The sequence below is a fragment of the Equus przewalskii genome, chromosome 3 (genome assembly GCF_037783145.1).
Source record: "Equus przewalskii isolate Varuska chromosome 3, EquPr2, whole genome shotgun sequence".
NCBI lineage: Eukaryota > Metazoa > Chordata > Mammalia > Perissodactyla > Equidae > Equus > Equus przewalskii.
The window spans coordinates 69,829,672-69,838,055 of NC_091833.1; positions in this window are offsets into that span (position 1 = coordinate 69,829,672).

The following is an 8,384-nucleotide window of genomic DNA, read 5'->3' on the forward strand; positions in this document are numbered from 1 at the left end:
AAGAGAAGAGAGGAAGTATTTAGGGGTTCAGGAAGAATTCTAGAAAGAAATCCCTGGGTGACTAGGCAAGTAATAAGAGAGAACCAGGAGAGGTGGAGTCCCAGAGGCCAACTGATGAAGATGTTTTAGAGAGTTTGACTTAACTAAGTTCAGTGCTGCAGACTGATTGGAAAACTGAGGACTGGCAATTGAAAATTTGATTTACAGGAATGGGCATCACTGATGATCTTGTTAAGAACAATTGGGTATAATCAAGAGACATGTTTAAATGAGGCCAAAAGGAAATAGAAGTAAAGGAAAAAGGACAATACTTCCAGATGAAATTTGTAAGAGTTTCTATATAAAGAGGAACACAGAAATAAGGAGTAGCTAACTGGAGGAAGTTATGGGATAAAGAGAAGTAGTTTTTGTCTTTTTTTTAATATAGTGATTTTATGACATTTATAGGTTGGTATTAATGATATGAAACCGAGCACATAGAAGTTAAAAAATCTTCTCCACAGCAAAAAACTTTGAGATAAGCTTTTCTATCTGTAACTGTGCATACTCAGCATAATCAACTGTTATTTAAAATGAACCAGATCTTTCTGTCCCTCCTTAGGATAAGAGCGAGCTGTCTTTCCCAGAAAGTCAAGGTCCAGACATCAAGGATCAGCCTCACAAGGCCAAACGCAGGCTGAAGATGAAAACTAACCAGAAAAGTCCAGAGAGGCAAAGGAAAAGAAATTCAAGCTTCAAAGCCAAATGAAGGCTAGTGGGAAGGCACCAACCAGCAAGGCCACATTCTCCCTCTCCCCTACCTAACAGCCCAGTACATGCTTCTCCTTCCCTACCTAAAACCCCAGATAAAACCCCCTACCTTTTTCCCTTTGAGGAAGTCGATCTGAGTCCTAGCTCCCATCTCCTCATCTGGCCATCTTTCAATAGTAAACCTCTTTTCTTGCCACAAGAATGACTTTTCAGTTATTGGCCCTACTGTAGTGGCAGGTAAAAGAACCTGTGTTTGGTTTCAGTAACAGACACAGTAAAAACAATTTAAAAATAACGATACAGAAAAGAGATGGGTAATTGCTGGAAAAACATTCTTAACCAGGCAAAAGGAAACGGGAGTCAGTGTACAACTGGAAGCTCTGACATTAGGTGGGAGAATGGTCAGTCTTATAAGATGACTGCAAAGAAGTAGGAAAATATAGGCACAGAGGCAGGTTTATTGACAGGTGCAGAATGTCTCTTATCACTGCTTATATTTACTTATTGATATGTGAAGAAAATCCAACAGTTGAGAGAGAGAGGAGTGGGTTAAAAGTGTTGGAAGAACAAGGAAAAAGAGAATGTCTCAGGCACTCGGATATGTTGAGCTAAATACAGATATACGGGGAGTAGATACGAAGCCTAAGGATTAGCCCTTTCCAAACAAAGTCTCCTCCTATACATATTAGGCAGAAAAGAAATAATTTTATAACACATAAAAAATTTCTGTTAACTTTTATTACAAAAACTCATTTTTCTATCTATAGTTTAATATATGAATATTTTAGCATATACATATACATACATACACTGTTTTTTAAATTAGCATTTAACTCTCAAAAGTTTTGATTTAATTTTCAATGACTTATTTTGGCTTAAGTGCTTTTAAGGTTAACAGGCATATAATAAGATTTATTATCAAAACAGTTAATAAACATAATACTTGTTTGGTATATAAACTTGAATAAAAATAAAATAATGGACATATACATATTTATAAAAATACATTAAATTGTATTTTATCAATTCAAGAGTTAAATAATAAGCACGTTAATATTCACTTAGCAAATGACCTACGTAATATTTAGAAGCAAATTTTAGGGTGTTTATAAACCATCCTGAAGATTTACTAATATTTACAGACAAAAGAAAAGAGTCATGAGAAATAACTCTAAAATTAGGAGAAAAGCAATGATTATTTCTATGGCATTTTTCATAGTTCCTGGTATAAGGTAGTTAGTGCAAGGTGAATTTTGCAGTAATTTTATGGTAATTATTCATTTCTATAGTCTGTTGAGTGCCCTTTATGTGTAGATTGCGCTTAAGTATAAATGATGCAATGATCAAAGGTTTGTATCCTTATATATTTATCCTTCATCTCTTTTGAATGTTATATTTCATAGCCTTCTCATTTATGACAAAAATACTTCTTATTTTTAAATAGTTACAAGCTTAAAAAAAGTAGCACTAATAATACAAAGCAGACCCTTAACCCAGATTTACCATTTTTGAACTTGTATGACTACAACATATTTGGCTAAACTATTTGACAGTTAATCCCAGACATCATGTTCCTTTCTCCTTGAATAATTCAGCGTTTACTTTCTAAGCACATTTGCTTACATAACTATGATAAAATTATCCAACATGTCGTATTAAATATTTATAAAATAACATTATTTAATATATAGTTTTCTTCAATTGTCTCAAATTCATCCTTTACAGCATTACAGAAATTTCTACCTGATCCTGCATCGATTCGAGAATTTAGTGTCAATTGTTGTTCATGTTTCTTTAGTCTTTCTTATCTGGAACAGTTCTTTAGTCATTCTTCTACATTGTAACTTTTGAAGAATTTAGTCCAGATGTTCTGTTTATTTTTATCTGATATTTCCTTATGAATAGAGTGAATAATTACTTTTGGAAGGAATACTACAGAGTTAATATTGTACCCTTCTCAGTACATCATATCAAGAGATACAAGATATCAGTTTATCATATTTTTGTTGAGGTCAGCATAGATCACTTATGGTGATGGCTCCCACCTTTTGTCAATGAAATCTTACCATTTTCCCTTTGGAATTAGTGATTATTTTATAGGGGACATACTTTGAAACTACAAAAACATCCTGTTTTGTAGTCTACTGAAGATGCTTGCCTGAAAAAATTTTAATGTGGTGATGGCAAAATGGTGTCTGTGATTCTATTATTTCTTATTAGATGGTATTCTACTGTAAAGAATTGAAATTCTTCACTATTTATGTGAGTGCATGGACCAATAAAACAGGAGATACAAAAACCCCTGAACTTTATATCTTCCTGATATATGATTCTTCTTACTTCAGCTATCATCAGTCCATTACACTCAGAGACAGACACAGCAGAATTTGAGTACGACTATTCTTGACTGGATCTTTCTTTCCTAATACACTCAAAGGAATATTCTATTCCCACTTACACGCTAGTCCCATAATGACATTCACTGCACTTGTTAACATAAAACTACATTTTATCATCTTTTTATTATACTGTCTTTAGCATAATTTTCATAATGTCATTTATTCATTCATTCGTTAAACTTTATCAGTGCCTGCCATATTACAAACTAGGTATTATGCTGTAGTCTTTCAAAAATAGACTAACAAGATAAACCCTCAAATTTAAAGAAAACACAATTCTATAAAAACTGCATAATATACCAAACCAAATGACAAAATAAGATGACTATTCAGCCCAGGGCAGTTTAGTTTCCATACACGGTAAACATAATGATCCTCTGGTGGCCTATTTCAGTCCTGAAAAAAGTGGTGTGCCTCTAGGTATCACGACGGCCCGAGTAAATCCCAGAATGGCTCGGATGCAGGAATGGCAGGAAAAGTGACTCATGGGGCAAATTTAGAGTGAATGAAAGCCAGAGAAGCATGGTCTTATGTATCTGTCAAGGAACATTATGTTTACTATGTCATTAACAGTAAGCTCCGCAAAGAGCAACACTAATTGCTCTAAATTATTGCATGCACACACACAGACACACATTTATAAGCGCAAACATATTCGCACATAGTTCATGTTGTGTGTGAAGGATCCCTAGGCTTTGAAACTTCACCAGTGAAAAATATGTATCTACCATTTTACAGTCACAATTATATTGTAATAGTGTATATATCTGTCTATCTATATATATATATCTGGATTGAATGATTTTAACCCTGTAATCATAAGTAATAGAAATCTCCATTTATATCTAGCTATGTGTATGTGCATAACTATAAAAGGTGACACTTGGATTAAGAACTTAGACAAGTTTATCACCCATTATGCTACTTTTTGGCTATATCACTTAATAAAGTTACTTAACTTCTCTGTGCCTCAGTTTCCACATCTGTAATAAAAACCATCTTACAGCATTGTTATGTGGATAAGCACTCAGTACATTGCCTGGACCATAATAATCCTTGTATGAGTATTGGCTATTATTTTGTGAATACCAAGTACTTCAATATAGATGTAACTTTTATTTGTTTCTAAGTTGATTAAACTATGTAATTCTTGTAGCATAAAATACATCTCGAAACAAAAACAACATGACAATCCAAGAGAATCATAAGACAAGATAGTATTTCAAATACTGATAGCCAATCCCTCTGCTTCCAGGCAAAAATGTACCTCAACCATCTCAGGTTGTATCACTTAATTTCTTTGAAATGTGCTAGAAAAACCTGAATAAAAATAATATTACTGATTTTTAAATTATGAGAATGAAGATTTCATACCCTCATTCTGTTTGTACCGTCTTGTTCTTATCTCTCTAACATGTTTTAATAATTCTTGAAGATCTATGAAACCAAAGAAATGTACTGACCTCAATCCCATTGAAAAAAGCAGCAACATATAATAAAAAAGAAGCAGTCTGAGTCCTTGATTCTCAAATTGAACCTTAGCTTTTTGTTTGACCGTGATTTCCCCACAACTTACCAAACCAGAGATAAAACTGCATAGGAAGTGTTCAATTTTGGTTCTAAATATATAGATCCCTAGCATTGGGATTTTTTTTCAAGTTCTTCTTTCAGCACCAATAGAGGAGCTCTAAAGTCCACACTATTTGTGGCAAGAAATCCCTGAAAGGAGAAGAACTAGGCATGGCCTCAGCTCCAAAAATAAGGGGCAGCATGTGCCAACACACATCGGAGGACAACTGGAATCCCAAGACAGACTCTGGGGAAGGGCAGCCTGAATGATCTGGAAACCCTCCAGGGGTGATTCAGAGAACACAAGAGAGCTCATAGCCAACTGCCCTAATAAAAGCATAGCATGCAATTAAGGAAAGTGAAGCAGGCAGCGCCGAATTAAAGACTGAGATTGAATGGTTTGTGGTGAGTTTGTAAATTACATAGATGTTTCAAAGAAAATGTTTAGTAAATATTTAAATCCAAATTTAAAAAATAAAGACAATCAAGATAAACATAAATACATGGTCTGGTTCAAACTGAATATGAAGTATGTTCTGCCTCCTTTTTATTTTTCCTTTTCCATGGATATTTTAATTTTACAAGAAGTTTGAACCTTGTATACACAAGATGAGACTATGTTTTCCTCAATTTTCTTAAAAAATGATTAAATCTCAGTCCAATTGATGAGCTTTTCAGGAAACCATTTAATTTCTCCATAGTCGTGGTGAAGTACGGAGACTTCTACCCTCGTCTGACTTATTAATTAATAATAATGTCATAGGATTTCATGGTACATTTTCACAAATGTTACTTGAGCTGTACAATAATTTTGTGAAGGAGGGAGTATTATGCAGGTTTTACTTCTACTTCTTTCTTGTTATGACTGATTTAAACAGGAAACAAACTTTTAAATATTATGTGGATATCATAGTTAGAAGGGTCATTAGATATCATTGTTAAGAATGTGCTCATTTCATGAACAATGTAACTGGTGTTGAGAGTCTTTACCCAGTTTACCTAACACCACACAGCCTACACTGGCAGAGTTAGAACAAGAATCTACTTCTCTGGCTTTAGCTCTGGAGCTCTTTCCCCTACTTTGTAAAGGCACTGTCTTTTTTAACAGAGCAACTCTCACGTATCTATAATCTGAACTAATTTATTCATCGTTATTTTTTATTGGTGATTGTTTTAGATCAGCAATCCTGATCTGTTGATAAAAAAGGCAAAAGTGCATAGTGACACCAGTTTTTCCTTCCTCTCTCTTTCCTGATATTACAAGGGATACACTTTATGTAACCCTAATGATTACTCAATTATTATGTACAATGTTTCAATTATTATGTATTAGTTGAAATGTTAACATTAGTGGTTTTAAGCACTTAGTAGTTTCAGGACTTTCTGAAGCTTGTGCCACAGATCAGGAAATAAAATATTCTTTTGAGAAAACTCATATCCTCTGGAGACTCAGAAAATAATTTGTTTTAGTGTTACTGAGGTCCTTTCTATTTACTTTTAGCCTGCTGATTTACAGCCCATTTCATAGTTCATTGGTATCACTAAAAATGGGAAATTTGGAGAAAAAAATAAGATTGTATAAATTTTATACAGGAAGAGGATAATATACTTGCAGATATGTGGGGGAATCAATTGAACTGGGTTAGAACTTTGTCTGTCTTTTAGTGTGGTTATTATGAGTAGATTTCGTTTTCCTGTGAACTAGTATCATTACCATTTAGGTTTAGAAAAGTAGAGAACAGGAATAATCTGAATGCTTGAGTAGGGTGGTGGGGTGAGAAAGTCACAGATGTGATCTTGGGAGACATAGATCTGATGTTGGAGTCCAACACTGAGAAAGTAAATCGTATGTACATGTTGAACGCCCTTTACTTTCCAGAAACTTCTCTATTTACTTTATATGCATTGCCTTATTAGACTTCATAAAACTCTTGTGAAATTCATATTATTATCACAATGTGACAGCTAATGGAAAGCTAGAGATCACATGACTATTTAATTACAAGGAACTTTCTGAACCCATACTACATCCTCTAAGCAACGCTATTTCCTAAATACATATTACTTGTTTTCACATTTGCCTAGGTCCAAGAATACTGTACCTTGATGTATATTTAATATACTGTTCATGCCTTAACTTCCTCAATTCCAATTCTTTGTACCTGAGACATAAGATTTTCTCTGAGCATTGACAAGATAACATCCAGAACAAGTGGTTTGTCTTGGCTTTTTTTTTTTTTCTCTCTCTTTCACCCATCCATTCCCAGGTTCAGTGTCTTCCAGGATTTACTTAGGTGACATTTAGCATAAATTAAAAGCATAGCTTTTATCATGATATCTTTCCTACTATCAAAAATTTTTTTCAACTCCAGCGACTACCTTATTGTGATATTATTAAGGAGTATCTCAGCTTAGAGAAGGAAATTCATTCATATGACGATTTATTCATTCAACAAACAATGTTGAGTACTTACTGTATGCCAGGAATTATGTTGTGCTTTGAAGATAGAGTGATGGACAAAATTTGATCTGAACTCTGCCTTATGGACTTATGGTGTGGTGGGTGAGACAGGCATTGATTACACGTCACAAACATGTTCAGATGATTACAGTTTCCATTACTTGACTAGACTATAGATGAAAAAATGAAAGTATAGAGAATTAAACTACTCTCCAGGGGAGGGGCCAAGAACCATCTATCCAATGAAGGACATAATGTCCTCTATTGTCTGCATTTTTGCCATTGATTCAGAATGGACCAATCAAAAATCAGAAAATTCCCAATACTATAATCTTATGAGAATAGCTTTTGTTAACATGCAAATATTCAAATTTGAGAAACTAAGATTTAGAAAACCCACAATACAATTACTTATTTACATATTTTCCTGGGTCCAAGAATAGTGTACCTTGATGTATATTTAATATTCCGCTCATGCCTTAACTTCCCAAATTCCAATTCTTTGTACCTAGTATATAAGATTTTCTCTGAGCATTGAGAAGATAATATACAGGGCAAGTATTTTGTCTTTGGCTTTTTTTTTTCCTCTCTCTCTTTCACCCACCCTTTCACAGGTTATTGGAAACAAATGGAGTACCTATAATAAAAACTGAACTAAGAGACAGAAGACCCAGAATAGTCCTCACAATATTGAAGAACAAAGTTAGATGACTGATTCTACCGGACATCAAGCTTTACTATAAAGCTACAGTAATAAAGACATGTGGGTTGGCAAAGGAATAGACAAATAGACTAGTGGAACAGACTAGGGAGCCCAGAAATAGACACAAGTAGAATCAACTGATTATAGGCCACTAGGGGAGAAGCGATAGTCTTTTCGACAAATGGTACTGGAAAAAATGGACACCACATGCAAAAAAAGGAAAGGAATCTAGACACAGACTTTACATATTTCACAAAAATTAACTCAAAATAGATCATAGACCTAAATGTAAAATGTAAAACCATACAACTTCTAGAAGATATCATAGGAGAAAATCTAGGTGATCTTGGGTTTGGTGATGATTTTTTAGATACAACACCAAAAGCATAATGCATGAAAGAAAAAAATCATTAGTTGGACTTTGTTAAAATTAAGAACTTTTGCTCTGTAAAAGACTCTGTTAAGAGAATGAAAGGACAACCTACAAACTAGAAGAAGATAT